Below are 16,487 nucleotides of genomic sequence, written 5' to 3'. Positions count from 1 at the left end.
CACACACACACACACACACACACACACACACACACACACACGAGCCCCCAAGGGTACATTTGCTGGTTCTTATGTACACATGGAGGGACCTGTCAGTAGGAGAGGCTGCTAATGAGAGCTCAGTGTGACCCTGCTACTGAGGACCAGGCCACATTGTCCAGAACTCAAAGGAGCTGGCTCTGCAGACCCTGTCTGACCACTGGGGTGTGGGGGGCGGCATCTTCTTCTTGCCGGTAATAATCTCTTGACTTTGCTCAGGATGGTCTCAGAATATGACTCTTTTTGCTCGAAGATATTTTCTTCCTGTACTTTACCTCTGTTAATTCATCCTCCATTGCTATGGCAATCCCTAGGCATAGTGGAACCTTATTTCTCAGCCACTGTCCTATACGGTGGGTTCTAGAAGCTCAGCGGCAGGGGTGAGTGAGGAGGTCATCCTGCCTGTGCTGGGTCACACCTCCCTGGTGCGTTGTATGCTCCTTGCCCTGTAGGTGCTGTTCATAGGCCTGGTGGATGAGGTCCTGTCTCTTTCTCCTCCTTTTCTGCCCTTCCCTCCTTCTAGCAAGCTCACCACATCCCAGGACCCATTGCTGGGGCCGCTTTTAGATGAGACCCCCTTGGGATAGTAGCAGGAACCTGCTCAGAGTTACCCCCCCCCTAAGAAGCTCCATCTAGAAACAGGGTCAGGTCCTCATTCAGCATTGTCTGTCTGAACAGACCATCTCTAACTGGGCCCTGGCTGGGCCAGCTGCTCCTGTCCTGTTGATATTACCTCCATAGACACAGTCCTCAGCTCATACCCTTCCTTTGAGGATATTCAGTGACCTTCTCTGGGTGGCTTGACTTAGCCTGTCCCTGGCAGGTTGTAGACACCTTGCCTTGGTAAGTGTTGGAGACACTGACAACTGTAGCTGGTGACCCCTGCCCGCCAGAACCTATATTGGAGATAGGTAGATATGGACACTGGAATTCTGAGCAGTCAGAAAATGTCCCCAGGAAGTCCTTGAGGGCCAAGGTTATCTAGCCGGAGACGGTGGGTACCACTCAGAGCCTGGGAGACGGGGTGCAGATGCTTCATAAAGTATGAACTTTCTCTACGAGCCTCCCCTAGGGCCAACTCCTGAGAGTCACCTCTGGGATCCCTTTTCTGTCCACGGGAACACTCATCCATCTATATTTTAAAGTACGTCTCAATGATTAGGGCATACAGGTCACCACATGCGCAGCACCCTGTTTTTACCTTTGGGAAGGGGCGCTGAGTACCCCACAGTGCTCTGCGTGGCTGACCTCAGCAGACATGGCTACACACACCTCGGAGAAGAGAGAAAGAATCCTCACGCGTTTCAAATGACACCTGTTTAACAGTGAATTAAGTTCTATGAGCCTGGGAGAGGAAAAAAAATTATTTTTGTTGTTCACACTTCCATGGAAAACAAGACCAATCGTGGTCTCTTAAAAGCCAGCTCCCTAATCTGCTTATTCCTGCCTGGCAGCCTCTTAGGAACAGGGAGAGGGAAGGTTGGAGGAGGGACATAGCTGCCCTGGCTGAGAGCCCTGCTCTGAGCGTGGGCCTGGGAAAGTTCAACTCCTGTGCCAGGTTCCGAAGCTCCTGGATGAACGAGGGGCTCAGGATAAAATGTCATTTTCTTCGACATCGGCACATATTAAAGGCAGATCCCTTCCAGCATCTCGTCCATGCTACCAGGCGTGCTTCAGCGGTGATGGGGACTGCTTCACAGAGGCTTGTGGGAAACCTGCAGCTGGGACCCAGCTGAGAATAAGCATAGTTAGCGTCCATTCACTCCCAGCTCCCAGAGCACCTTGCAAGCCGCTCGCTCAGAGCCAGGCTCAGAGCAGCAGAGAGAATTTGACCCACTTGCCCGGCTGTGCTGCGTAGACCCGGAGGCAGGAGAACAGAGGTACCTGAGGGGGGCCGGGAGGGCTGTTGGGAAAGGGAGCTTTAGCTGACACTTGAAGGGTGTGCAGGAAGTGATGACGGGCAGAGGAGGCAAGGGATGTTTCTGGAAGGAATGCTGTTTGTCCCACAGAGACCTGGCCCCAAAGTGACACCTTCAGGCTTGAATACATTCCTTTGTCACAGTCTAGCCTGACACATGTCTGTCTCCTAGATCTTTGTGCCCATCGTCACCTGTCAGCTTCAGACAGCCTAAAGCAGATCTCTGATTCTCTAAGGAAAGCTAAATTCAGAAAGCAAGAGGGAAGGTGGCTAGTTCTAGTCAGATCCAGCATGATCCTGGACTGAGTGGGCTCTGTAAGGGTTGGGGGCAGCAAACAGGCTGCTGTTGAAACTCGTGACTAAACTGAAAAACTCCAGACACTGGCTCTGGATCCCTCCTTCCTGGGCTGTGGCAGGGCCTGGGTCTTCAGGATGTGGGGCCTGAGGCTGCCCGAGTCCCACTCTCTGCACACCTGGAAACAGGCCGATGGAGGCTTTGTGAATCCCGCAGACAGGCTGGCATCCTCGCTGGCCCCTGTCAGCCCTGCAGGAAGCCCCCACACCATTACTTTGTTTGTTCCACTGTGGTGTTTAGATGGTTCAGGCTTCTGGGTGCAGGTCCGGGATGTGACATTCCTGGGTGTAACTGCCCGGAATTGGAGCCCTTTTGGGACTGAGCCCAGCTGCTGTGCTGGGGCCTGTCACCAAGGCAACAAGCCCTGGGAGTCACGGAGGCTGTACTGGGCTCCATTCTGGACAAGTGTCTCTTCTGCATGCTTGCTCATTGGGGGAACCTTGGGTAAGTTATGTGGCCCTGCAGCCTCAGTTTCCGCTCCTGAAAAATGGGTGACTGTTTAGAATGCGTTGGTTGTTGCCTTCGGTGCCCAAGCCAGTGCTTTCAGAAACCCTACTCTGTGATGTAAACCAGTTACTCTGTTGCCATGGCTGCCTGGACATTGAGGAGACCCAGGAGAAGCAGCGTTGTGGACCCCTGCAGCAGAGGGTATCCACAGTGGTAACTGGAATGTCTGTGGAAGGATATTGAAGCCCAGAGTCATTCCTGTCACAGCACAATGGTGACTGCCCAGCAGGGGGATGAAGAGGCAGTGAGGGACTGGGGCTCTGTTCCAGCCCCACCCTTGCCAGCCAGGGACCTTGTGCTTTCTTCTGAACTCCAGTGTCTTCAAAGTCTGGTGGATCCGGATGAGCACAGTGACAACTGTCACATGCATGCAGAGAGGGTGGAGGCAGGGACTGTAGCATTCCGCGTACCCCACCAGTTCCTTCAATGGCTCCTCTGTCCCACCCCACCTCTGACTGTCTCTGACCCTCAGTTTCCTTGTCTCGGGGTTCTTGTGGGATTTAGGTGACTCAGTGCACACTGTCATAGGATGACATAAATACCACAGAAGCCAAGACAGGGCTAGCCTTCTCTATTGTAGGTGGAAAAGCCTTCTGCTTCTACTTAGACCTAGCAGGTTGGACAGGTTTGCTCTGACTGAAGTGAGACAGAAATGGCAAAATGAATGGGTGGATGAATGAATGAATGAATGAATGACTCCTGGCAGGAGAAGCACTACAGCTTCATGTCAGGGCAGCCCAGGGAAACTTCAAACAGTGCAGAGAGGCAGTACCCGCTGTGTTTCTCCCTGTCACACTTTGTTCACTGGGTTGGTGGTCCAGCTTGGGGCCAGGTCCCTTGGCGTGCCAGAATTTAGTCCTACAGCTAGGCAGAGCCACACTCAGCTTGAATTCCTTCCTTCCTCCTCATTGCCTTGGAGTGGCTCTGATTCTCTTCTCCCCATCACGCAAGAGGCCGCCCAGAGCCCTGGGAGCAGAAACAGTGTGTTCGAAGGGCAGGTGCCGCCTGCGAGGGAACAAAATCAGAGGAGGAGCCTGGGCTCAGAGCGATGGGGGCCGGGGAGGCTCAGGAGCATCACCCCGCACAGGCACAGCCGTGAGGGCCACACAGCCCTTAATGCTAGTCATCTCAAGAGCCCAGCGGGCAGAACAGAGATGGGATGGCAGAGACCAGGGATGCTGAAAGGCATCCACGGAGCTGGGCAGTCTAGCTAGCTAGCCTGGGGCCCTCCCTTCCTGACCACAGCCCTATTCTGCCATCCTGAAAACAGTAGGTCCCAGCAGAGAGGCTTTCTAAAGCAGGACTCACTGAGCCCAGCCAGTTTCCCTCTCCCACCTGCAGGAGGATGCCTTGGTCAGCTAGGGAGGAAGGATAATGGTCTCTGCCCTGGGTCCAGCCCTCAGCAGGCTGGCCTCACCCGGTGTTCTTTCGCCTCTCTACCTCAGTTTCCTTCTCTGTAAAATGAGTCCACATCAGGTTGCTGAAGGCACAGGTCCATTCGTTACCTCCTGTTATCTAAATGCCTGGGACAGCAAGAGAGTGTAAGCAGCCCAGAGGAAGGACAGCTCTGTATGAGAGGCATGGAACCCTGCTCTGAGGGTTGGGGTGGGGGGTGGGGGGTGGGAGAGGGGAGTCTGGCTTTTCTGGAGTATATGACAACTGAGGAAGGGCTGTAACACTGAAGCCTGGTTTCAATGGCTAGAGGCAGGACAGGGAAGCAGGACTGGGAGGGCCAGTTGTCCCACGTGTCATGAGTTCTTCTGATCTGACTGACCTCTAGGGCTTGCCCAACGAAGTCAGAGCATATGGTGCAGATGGAACAGTCACTTTCTCTGTCCTGGGATGTGACTGCTTTTGTGAGGAAACTCTCAAATGCTGGGCATGACAGACACGGAACAACTCTGTCTAGCAGTGGTGGGGGCATCAAGGAGGCCTGCCTGGAAGAAGTTGCAATCCAGGTTGCTGGCGAGACTAGAGAGGCAAAGGGAGCAACAGTAAAGCATTGAGGAATGAGTAGGAGACTTGCTCTACACCATGACTGGCTATCCCTGAGCATCCATGGAGCGTTGAATGGAGGTGGGGGCCATAGAACTCCTACCCCCACGGAGCTCTACTTTCACCCTGGAGACTTAGAACGACCCAAATGCCCCCACCACCTGCTGCTGTGCCCAGAGCAGACATTACTAATCAATCCAAACTGGCAGGACAAGTAACCCAGTCTTCTGTGCCATATGGTCTTGTTAGTCCCTAAGAGGGCGTGTATGCTGTGGGCACTGGGACCACAGTGCTGGCATGGTCCTTCGTGTCTGTGGCTCAGCTCCACAGTTACAGTGTTCTCCTGGACAAGAGAGTTGGAGGGTGTGGCTCCACGGTCCGAGGCCTAGAGGATCATGTCTTTCTTAGGGCAATGGAAATAGTTCATCAGGGACATCACGTTGTTATGGGTCCCTAAGCAAGGGTGCCTCTCTGGAATGTAGAACCTTCCCTTCTGGAGCTGGTCCCTCACCTGTCACCTACAGGTCCCAGGTCCCAGGATGAGCCCAGATAGCCTTGGATGTCAGTCTAAACCCTGGCTAAAAGAGGAGGGGGAGAATGTCACCAGGAGAGAGACCAGCCAAAGGCGTGCGACTTCTCTCCTGAAATCCAAACAATCGGACAATCTGTTCGGGATCGATTTAGAAGCAGCAGAGTGAAAAAAAAAAATCAGCAAATACAGTGTGAAAGCTATTTTCTCTCCCTCCGGCACGGCTGGGAAGCGGCTGGGCTGGAGTTTATTTGTAACCTGGCCAAGGCTAGCCAGGCCTCTCCCCTCCCTGTAGCCCACTCATGCCCTCCCTGCCCACAGCTGCCTCCTCTACACCCCCTTCCAGCTGGACCCCTGGGGGGAATCTCTGAGTGACATCAGCCTGCTTCAGCCTCGGGAAGTCGTGGCCGTAGAGACAGCCATGGGCCTTGTGTTCCCCCGGCACCTGGTGGGGGTAGCTACCAGAAAAAGCATGCCCCCTGCCCCTCCACTGACCCAAGGCCCTGCACAGCAGGGCCTCGGGATGACATGTGATCTCCAAGACTAGTCTGGCATGTTTCCCCAGGTCCTGGGCTGGGGTCATATGTAGTAGCTGTTCAGTAAATGGTTCTAATCTGAATGGTGAATGGAAGGGCAAGGGGAAGGAAGGAAAGACCAAAAAAAAAAAAAAAAAAAAGAAGCTTTGATTCAAGGATCTGCTTCTAGTCACACTTTTCCTGACAGGGGGTGGCACCGAAGCCAGGTGAGTCTCCAGTGCCTCATCTCTGGGGCCAGGAGGCAGGCCTTGAAGGTTTAGAACCTCTGTGCCTATGACTACTTTTTCTGGGGCACGTGGGGCATCCCATTCTCAATTACCCCATAGTTGGAATCTGATCTAAGCCATAAGCTAATTAAAGTGACTGAATAAAGAGCCAGAAAGTTGACACTTCCTTGGTGGCCTGAGTGGTTACTCCACCCCCCCCCAAGATGTCTCAAGGGCTATAGGGAGCTGGTGTCTGCAGGTGTCTATAGGCACCTCCGGGCATTGGGAACACTAGTAGTTCAAATGTTCCTGCTCTTTCTTTGGTCGTATGGATGGGAGGGGACTCCTGGTGACCAAAGCTGGTTGGTTTTGGGACACAGGGACTAAGTTAATCTCCCCTAAACCCCATTTCCCCCCCTAAAGCCCCAAGCCAAGAGCCAAGGCTCAGAAAGATTCTGGACTGTGGAGATCAGACAAGCTTATGTGTAAGTCCCAGGAGCTTGGCTGTTGTGTGATCTTAGGCAAGCAGGGCTGTCTCTCTGGGCTTAGTTTTCTCTTCTGAAAACCTGAGAATATTTAATTTCGAATATTTAAGGGGCCAAGGCTTTCGGAGCTGGGTACACAGTAGGTGCTCAGGGCAGTCTTTTCCTCCTGGTTCCACTGTTAACCGGTCCCACTGGAAGCTGTCAAACCTCTGCCTGATTCTAAGAATTCTAGTCTCTGGGACAAGGAGATAGATGTTTCCCCAGAAGGCAATAGGATGATTGTCCGAGCACAGGAAGCCTTTGGGCCCCGAGTATCTGAGTTACCACCCCGAGCCACTCAGGTGTCACTTGGATTTGCTGGACTTGCTGGGGGCAGGGTAGAGACACCCTGTGCCCAGAGTCTGAGATGTGGTTCTAGTTCCCGTCTGCTACAGGGTCCTGAAAGTGTCACTGTCTCAGATCAGATCAGGCCTGTGGCCTCCTCTGAGGCTCACGAGTGGCCCTGGCTCCTCCTTGCTTTCCTTGAGCACACAGAGAGGCCCGACAGGGAGAGGGACAATTCTGAGGTCCCTCAAGCCTCCCCCATCAGGCCAGAATTGGCACCCTACGTAAAGACGAAGTCATGTGTGTAGGGTCCTTCTTCCCAGATGGACGTGGCTTTGTCCTCAGTGACTGTAGCTGTCTGTAGCCACCCTCTGCGGGCATGCCCCCCAACCTACCACAGATCCCCTCCTGTTGCTGATTCTCCTCGGGGTTTTTTTTTTTTTTTTCAGACTAAGCTCTTTCACAAAAGCCTCTGATCCTACCTCCCAGTGGAAGGAAGTTCTGAACCCACAGTCCTCCCAAAAGCAGTGCTAATTAGACCTCCAAAATGCTTGTTGTTTACCCAAACATCAACTGAGACCACAAGACATGGCAATTTCCTCTCCATAACCAGACACTTTCCAGCTGGGAAAGGGCAGACTTCCTACGGTGGGCCAGGGGGACACGTTTCCCTCTGAGTGTGCATGACTGGGCTCTGTCCCCCAGGTCCCCACCTACCCAGGGCAAGCCTCCAAGGTGAGCTTCTATCTTAGTTTGCTTCCTATTGCTGTGATAAAACATGAAGCTGAGCCGGGCCTGGTGGCGCAGGCCTTTAATCCCAGCACTCGGGAGGCAGAGGCAGGCAGATTTCTGAGTTCGAGGCTAGCCTGGTCTACCAAGTGAGTTCCAGGACAGCCAGAGCTATACAGAGAAACCCTGTCTAGAAAAAACCAAAAAAAAAAAAAAAAAATGAAGCTGAACCAACATGAAGAAGAAACACTTTTTTGGGAGGGGGGGCTAACACACCCCAAGTCACACTCCATCACTGAGGAAGGGCAGGGCAGGGACTCAAGGCAGGGACCTGGAAACAGGAACAGAAGCAGAGGCCACATAGGAACTCTGCTTATTGGGTTATTCCTCACTGCTTGCTCATCCTGCTTTCTTTCTTTCTTAAAAAATTTATTTATTCATTTAATGTATATGAATACACTGTTGCTGTCTTTAGACATACCACAAGAGGGCATCAGATCCCATTACAGATAGTTGTGGGCCACCATGTGGTTGCTGGGAATTGAACTCAGGACCTTTAGAAGAGCAGTCAGTGCTCTTAACCACTGAGCCATCTCTCCAGCCCTCATCCTGCTTTCTTATACAGCCTAAGACCACCTGCCCAGGGGAGGTACTGCACACTGTGAGCTGGGCCCTCCCACATCAATCACCATTCCAGAAAATTCACCACAGGCATGCCCACAGGCCAACCTGATGGAAGCCTTCTCTCAGCTGATATTCCCAGGTAACTCTGGCTTGTGTGAAGTTGAGGAAAATCTAACAGGCATGGCCTCTAAGATGTTTCCCTAAGGTGAATGAGTCCCCTCTCCAAATAAACTCACCAGGTATTCCCCCAAGGTGAGCTCTTCTCAAGGTGCATGCCCTAAGGATGTGTGGGTTGCTGAATGTCTCTTCCATCCTCCCCGCTTGGCATCTTGGGCAGTGGTGGGAGGGGCAGGCCCAGTACCCTCAGGAGGATGGATGCTTTATTGATGTTCTTGCACCAGTGCGATTAGATCTCTCGTCTCCACTGGTGGTGCAGGTTTGGGACCGAGGAGTCAGTGAAGGAGGTGGTGGGAGAGGGCAGGAGAGGGAACTCACAGGGCAGGGATGCTAGGATCTGACCTAGGAGGAGGCATCAGGCAGGAAAAGAAAGCCCTTGGGAGTCAGCTATCTTCCACTTCTAGGTGAGACAATCAGAGGTTTGGTCTGATCCAGAGGGAAGCTCTCAACTAGAACCGCTGATTCCAGTCATGCCCAGGTAAGGAGGCAGGAGGGCCCTACGTGGTAGGCTCAGACAGGGCACTTGGGTCTTAGCTGGTGTTTCTTTGGGGGTCATAACTGGGGGAGTCCTTTACCTACTTTACAGCCCCCCACTCCCCCTCAGCCCAGTGACTCATCCTGGGATGAAAGGCAGATCAGGGAGGTAGCAATGCAAGCTAGAAGAGTTTGGGGGGTTGGGCTGGTGAGGAATGATTTTGGGGTCTTGGACACATTTGGGGTTCCAGGTTGCAAGCCAGCAGGGAGAGACGTTTGCCTGCTCAGGTCTGGGCCGGTAAGAGCTTACCAAGGGGATCAAGAGCCACTCCCTGAAGCCCTTGGGAGTGCCTGGTCCCCTCTGCGCCCAGCCGTGCCTCTGAAAGCCATCCTGGATGACAGTTAATGAGGACAGGTAGGCCTGTCCCACTAAAGCCTGTGGTCATGTCCTAGGTCAGTCCTGGAGCCACTGCCACCATTGAGAGGAGCATTCAAGCCTTGCCTGGCTCATGGCGGCTGTTTTGGTGCCAATTTTAGGGAGCATGCGTGGGGGTTCATTAATTCAAGTCACTGACCAAGTTGGGGGGCAGAAGTGTGAGTGGCCACAGTCCTCCAGGCCAGCTAAGAGACTGACTGTGACTGTTAGAGAGAGCGGTCCTATTTGCATAAATTGGAAATTGATTGGCCTAGAGGCAACTTCACTTTATCACAGATGACAAACCTCTGGTTGGAACAGCAGCCACTGTCAATTAGCTGCCTTGGTGACTTGGTTTGTTATAGTTGGCATTGTTGTTCCTTCCCACATCCCCTCCCGGTCTCTCTCTGGATTCAGTGTCCTCCCCCAAGGGTACTCCAGCCTAGGACAGCTTAGCCCTGCAGACACTGGGAACCATTAGCAAGTAGCCAGGTAGGCAGAGTGGAGCAATCCAGAGCCTGCACTTCAACCAGCTCCCAGGAGAGGAAGGCTTGCCGGGCCAGGGGTGGCCTGGGGGCTTGCAAACTTGGGCTGATGGTTTGTGATAATAAAGCTTTATTGAACACAGCATCTGCCTTTCCCTAGCTCTGTCTACGGCCACTTCTTGACTACAGCACTGACAGCGACCTAGGTGACCCACCCTCTACAGGAAGTCGCCCTGCCTCTGATTAGAGCATTCCTGTTAGAGCTAGAGCAGGTTTAGGAGCAGTGATATTGCCTTCCTGACCCATCCCCCACTATCTGCAACAGCCACACTCCAGGTACTGTGACCAGCCGTGTCTGGGGGAATCTGCTGTCCATACTGCAACAAAATACCTGAGACAATCAACTTGAAACAAGGAAAGATTGTTTGGGCTCATCATTTTGGACCATCAGCCCATGGTCAGTGGCCTTTTTGCTTTGGGCCTCTGGTAAGGCAGAGCATCATGGTAGGAATGTATGGTAGGGGAAGCGTCTGGATGGAACAAAAGACAGTAAGAAGAAGGGCTGAAGTCTCAGCAGCCCTTTCACAAATGTCCCCACTAGGCCCTACCTCTTAACTAACGTCCACCTCCCAATAGTGCCAAGCAGGAGAAAAATCTTCAGTGCATGGACATTAAACTGTGGGACCTGAGCACCATCCCATTAGACAGATGGGAACACAGAGGCTCCTCATTTGCCCAAGGTCCCAAGCTGGTAAGTCATGCTCATTAGCATCCGCAGCACACTTCTCTTGCCTCAGAGCATCAGCCAGCCTGCTCACCCATCTCTTGCCAGTCTGGAACCAAGCAAAGTCCTCTGCTAGGAACAGTGCCCCCTTCAGGCAGGTACTAGAATTACCTATGTAGTCCCCCTAAGGATGTGGGCAAGGCATGTGATCTGGCCACCAATAAGGGCTATTTTTTTTCCCTCCTTCTAACAATCTGCAGAACTGGATTTCTGCTCCCAGCGTCTGTCCAGGTATCCACCCCCGGGAGCTGTGAATTCTTGGAAGGCCGAGAAGAAGACCGGAACACAGGCTTCTCCCTTCCCCTGAGCTGAGAAGGACTATTTACAGAGGAAGGAGTGAGCTCCCAAGAGACCAAGTGTTCCTTGGCCATCCAGTGGGGCTGCATAAGAGGTGACCTGGGCTCTGAGAGTGGACCCCCCCCCGTGTTAGACTAAAGCACTGATATATGAAGACATTTGTTACTGTTGACCCTGGTTAATGGATGAGGAAACCCAGACATGGAGTCTCTGACCAAAGAGTCTCCCAAAGGACAGGGTTCTGGGGTTCCCTTGAAGGAGGCTGAAGATCACTAGGAAACAAGTTCTTCTTGGGGTAAGAACATCTGAGCCCGGCCCCTAGGGAGCCCGACCTCATTGAGAAGGATCCAGTGTCCCGTGTGCCTGCCTGAGGAGGCATGGTCATTTATATTTTATTTTTAAGCTTGAGTGTACACACGTGTGTGCATGCATGTGTGTGTGTGTGTATGCGCGCGCATGCCTGTGTAGGCCAGAGTTCCACATTGGTATTTTCCATCTTACGTTTGAGTTTGGGGTGATGGTGGGGGTGTCACTTGCTAACTCAGTCTGGTGCTCACCAATTCAGCTGCACTGTCTGCTGAGCTCCAGGGGTTCCCCCCCCATCTCCCCCTCCTCTGTCTCAGTGACAGCCACCGACTACTGCCCTTGGCTTTTTACACAGGTGCTGGGGATCCAAAATCGGGTCCTTGTGCTCATGTGCGTGACAAAGCACTTTACCTACTGAGCCATCTTCCCCAATCCCCCTTTTGGTTTTCATGTAGGTATTTTCTCTCTTGCTCTATATTTGATTTGAGGGACCTAGACCATGGAATTCGATCTAGTGCTGTCCCTGGCTTCTAGCTTTTTCCTACCTAAATCCGTGTGGTGGCTTTGATAGGTACCCATTTGTTGTTGGTCAGTGATAGCGTAAATATCCCTGTCTGTCTTCGCCAGGGCCATCTGCCAGCTGCTGCATGTCCCACAGAGTCCCCCATTCTCCCCCGAGGGTCTTGTCACAGCCGAATGTATTCTGTGTACATCTAGTAGCTATACATTTTAGAGCTCTCTCCAGCCTTGTAAAAGAGTGCCGATCTGAATTCAGCTTGGAGAATGTAAACATCTCCTCTGGCTTTGCACTGCTGGGGTGGCCTGGGAGGTTCAGTGTGACTGCTCTTTGCCTTGAGGGGTCGCCTGCTTTTGGCCATCATGAGACACAGTTTGATCTTTTGGCCTTTGGTCTATTTCCAGGTGTCTTTCTTTCAAACAGTGCCCCTGTGAGACCATTCTAGAACCTGGTGCCCCTAAACCAGTGGGGCCTCTGCTCAGCCAAAAAGGGTGTTAGTCATACCTGGTGTCTGGGTGGGTGGGTAGAGGGGGAAGGACCCAGGGTGTGATATGGCGAGCCTCCCTGATTGGCTCCTCCTAGGGCTCTTTGAGCGGCTGGCATGCAACTGTTTTCTGTGTGGCTTCGAGGGGGAAGAAGATCCTAATGAGGTTATCAACTTTGTACCACCACAGTCCACAGAGGACAGTGACAAAAACATTCGGGTGGCCCAAGTTCAGAAAGGCAAAGGGACTCACCCAGAGCAGCAGAGCTAAGAAGTGACAGAGCTGAGACTTGAACCTGTGTTCAGACTCTGAGCTCAGAGCCCTTCCTGCACCTTGTCAGCCGCTTAGGTTTGGGTCTCAGCTTTGTCACAAGCTAACTGGGCACACCACACACACACACACACACACACACACACACGCGCGCGCGCACACGCACACGTACACGCACATGCACACGCACACACCCTGTGCTCCCTCTTGTACACTCAAAATCAGCACAGTACCCTTAGCCTTAAGGATGATGTAACATGCCAGCTCCTACCACAAGGCTGTCACATGGGTGCCCTACATGGCACCTAGTCCTCTGGGCTGCCACGGTCCATCTGGATTATGGCTAGATAAGGGCACACAGACCCAAGTGTGCTGCCTGCCAGAATGGATAAAAAAAAAAGGTTTATCTCCGGCCTGGCTCAGGAGGGTGGATTCCAGGGGCAGCGGGCGGGAGTGCAGGGAGCTGGCCTCCTTTATGGCCTGGCTCTTAATGCCACCCAGAAGCTGCAGCGCAGGCTGCTGTAGGAATGCCAGCCCAGAGCAGGCAGGGGGCTGAGCCACACAGATCCGGTGTGGGAGATGTTGTGAGGAGAGGCAGGCAGGGTCCAGGGTTGTGCCCAGCCTGAAGTATCTCAAAGAGCAGGGAAGGGTGGCTCTCCCTGCAGACAGGACATACACAAGCCCTTCAGGCCTGACCATGTCCTCGCTGTGTGATTTTGGGCTTGTGAGCACCCTCTCTGTGTCTCAGAGTCCTTATAGCAAGGGTCTAGAATAGAAAGTCATGGGAAGAGAGAGCTAGGTGAGAGACCAGAGCCTGGTGTATGCTAGAGCTGCGGGCCTGAGGTGTGTGTGTGTGGGGGGGTAAGTTGACTGCTCTGTGAACCAGCAAGATATGACCTTCACCCTGGGCAATGGGCTGGCGGGTGAGAGATGACCATCATTATGGAACCAGGACAGGGAGGAGCCAAGCCAATATGGAGTCAACCAGTAATGACCGACTGCCTAGGGTCCCTGAAACTCTGGGCTCTGGAGACATCTGTCCTTGTTGCTGGTGCTGAACCTTACTTTTTTTTCCTGCATGCCTCAGGTCAGTGAGGGTACAGGAGGGGTCTGCACAATGGCACCCTAACGCCTCTCTGTCTCCTCGAAGCCGAGACCCAGGGGCACATGGGTGCTGAGCCCCAGCACAGCTGGGACCTTTCACTGAACTTCTCATCTGAGAACTGACTCACTGGGAGGTGATAGGGCCCCGTGGGATGATAAGCCCAGAGTCTGGCCTAGGTAGGGTATGGTAAGGGATCACCAGTGACACATTCCTAGCCTCTGCATCCCTGGGAGCAGACAGAGTCCTTCCAGCACACATGAGGTGGGTGGGGTGGCAGACTGGCCGACTGGAAGCCTCTTTTGCCTATACAAGGCTTGACCCAGTCACTTGCCTTGGATGGGGTTTAGGGCTGATGGTGACTGGAGAGCCAGGAGAGAGGCCAGCAGCGGCTGGAGGGGAATGGCAGCCAGTATATGCAGGTGTTTTTGGACCCCGCCTTGCAGAACTCTGCAAATAGGGAAAGTCCTATGGAAGTTTCCAGAAGGTGGTAAAGACAGATGGTGTGTATGGGGGGGTGTCATTACTGGGAGTCTGGGTGTTCAGGGGTAAAGCCCTGAGGGGAACACAGATAGCTCACGGCCTGCCTATATCCTAGTTCTGCCACACCTTGCTGTGTGGCTTTGAGTTTGTGCTGACCCTCTCTCTGCCTCAATGCCTTCGTGGCAAGAGCCTAGCATGGGGCGTGGCTGGGGAGAGAGAGACAGGTGAGAGACCAGGGCCTGGTGTGTGTTGAAAGCCACAGGTCTGAGGCGGGGTAAGTTGGATGCTTTATGGACCAGCCTGACATGGTGATGGCGCAGGGGGCAGCGGTGGGGGTATCAAATTCTGACCCAGGCCTTCCCACCTCTTCAATCTCTGGAAAGTTGACCACCTTTAGAAGCCCAGATCCTGGTGACAACTGGCATTAGACGCGTGCACTGTTCCATGTGGTCCCCTCCCTACCCAGTGTCCAGGAGGGCTTTCTGTTCCTCTATGCCCACCCAGTAGGCTAACACAGTGGGGGCAAATCATGTCCTAAGGGAGCAGTGGATCATACCCACCTCAGGACCTTTGCATGACTGGACTCACTGCTAGCAGTGTGCTCTAGCATACAGACGCAGTCATCTCTGGTTTGATTCTGGTCTGCTTACCTACCAGACCTCAGCTTCTATGGCTTTCCACCTAGACCAGTCTAGGTCCTCCCTCTGCCATCAAGATTCCTGTTTAGCACCCCCAACCCCAACCCCGCAGATCTGCGGTTCCCAGGCTAGTCTCACACACTGTGTGAAGGAGTGAATTAATGAATGAATGAATCAGTCAATCTTTGCCTCATCTCCTCCTTAGTCCCTTAAGATGGGCTAGCTGCCCCATGATGAGAAGAAACAGGCTCAGGGCCTTAGCTCCTCTCGGTGGTGAAGGCCCCTGACACCAAGGAGGTCTTGGGAGAGAAACCAGACCACGCTCCGATAGGCCGTGGGTGTGCCCACCTTTCCCCCTGCCCATCTCTATAAAGGACATCCCTCGAGTCACACCTCTTCCCAAGAGCCTGGGGTTCCTGATGCTGGTCCCCTCCTCTAAGCAGCTGATTGCTGGGAGGGCTGAGGCAGAGGCTGGCCATACTGAAAAGACCAAGGGTCATCTCACTCAGAATCTTCTTTTACCTGAAGCAGAGGGATACCGAGGCACAGTGGGGATCCGGTGGTGGTCCCCAAAAGAGAAGAGCACCAGGGGCCTTCAGCAGGCCTGGAAAGCCACAGTTACCTGTTGCTATACCTCGGGCCTTAGTTGCCTCTCCTATGAAATGGGATGGCAGTAGGGACCTTCCTTAAACATCTAGCAAGCGGCATGCACAGAACCGCTGATGGGTGGAGCATGGGGAGCCTCTGGAAGGGGCAGCCCTGCTTGGGTTCAGAATTTGTACCCTCTAGAGCCTGGTTGGCTGTGAGGTGGGGAGCCTTAAATGGGGATAAACTCTTCCTCTCTGGAAGGGAGGGCCTAGGGAGACCAGAGGCGGTGATACTGCATTCTTCCCCAGTTAGACCCAAGTGCTCAGGGTCTCCTCTCCCTCGCCTGACAGCGGATCCTGGAGAAGATGGCTTCATCCACACTGGGGCTCTGGGCCCTATGCCCAGGCCATCACTCTAAGCCAAGTGGCTCTGCAGGAGGAGCCATTCTCATCAGGCCTATTCGGCCTCTCTTTTTCCTATGTAGAAGTTTCTCAAGCGTTGCCAATGTCCAGGCAGAGTGTCAGTAGGGTTCCTACTCTTCGGGAGTGGGGAGGATGTTTAGTGCCTGCCTACTGTGTGCAAAATATATAGGTGGTGTTAAGAGTCTGGGAGACTGCCAGCCTGGGAGAAACCCATCACCAGCCAGCACAGTGAAATGTAACAGGGGGCTGAACAGAGCGGGGCAGAGAGGGCTTGAGTGACATCCGGCATGGCCAGCACACGTTTGTTAAAGGGCAAAGAACCTCTCAGGACCCAATCGTTGCCTCTGGGAGCCATACCACCCGTGAGCTCAGGGCTGTGCCTGATGCATCCGCTGCCCTGCTAGCTATAGCCCTTCTGTCGAGCCTCATGGTGGTCCTCAAGGTGGGTGGCATGGGTCCATTCACACACCAGGAAACAGACCAGTGAAGCAACGTGTGCCACCTCACCTAGCTAGTTCAGTGCCCAAGTATCCGTACTGGTGCAGAGAGACCACGCGCCGAACCCAGTGTGAGTCCCTCTGTAGTTGGGGCTGAACAGCCTCAGATCAGCTTATATGGTGCCTCGCCCCACAGCTCTGGCACATTCCTCGGCCTCTCTGGGCTCTGAATTGTGGATCTCATAGAAGGAGACTGGGCCAGATGGTGGTGCACACCCTTCATCCCAGCACTTCAGAGGCAGAGGCAGAGGCAGAGGCAGAGGCAGAGGCAGAGGCAGAGGCAGAGGCAGAGGCAGAGGC

The 16,487-nt window shown here is 53.5% G+C and overlaps 1 protein-coding gene across 2 annotated transcripts in view; it reads left to right on the top strand.

The window, feature by feature from the left end:
• Shisal1 (shisa like 1) overlaps window positions 1-16,487 on the top strand; it is a 64,678-nt gene that overhangs the window by 2,890 nt on the left and 45,301 nt on the right. The window contains exon 1 of one of the 2 annotated variants that reach the window (XM_021217216.2): window positions 11,121-11,174. The exons of the other annotated variant lie outside the window; for it this stretch is intronic. The gene's annotated coding sequence lies outside the window, so the exon portion shown is untranslated. Of the gene's footprint in view, window positions 1-11,120; window positions 11,175-16,487 lie in introns of those variants that run through there. 2 annotated transcript variants of the gene reach the window in all.

This window comes from Mus pahari, chromosome 17 (assembly GCF_900095145.1).
Source record: "Mus pahari chromosome 17, PAHARI_EIJ_v1.1, whole genome shotgun sequence".
Taxonomy (NCBI): domain Eukaryota; kingdom Metazoa; phylum Chordata; class Mammalia; order Rodentia; family Muridae; genus Mus; species Mus pahari.
This window is presented reverse-complemented; position numbering and strand designations above follow the sequence as displayed.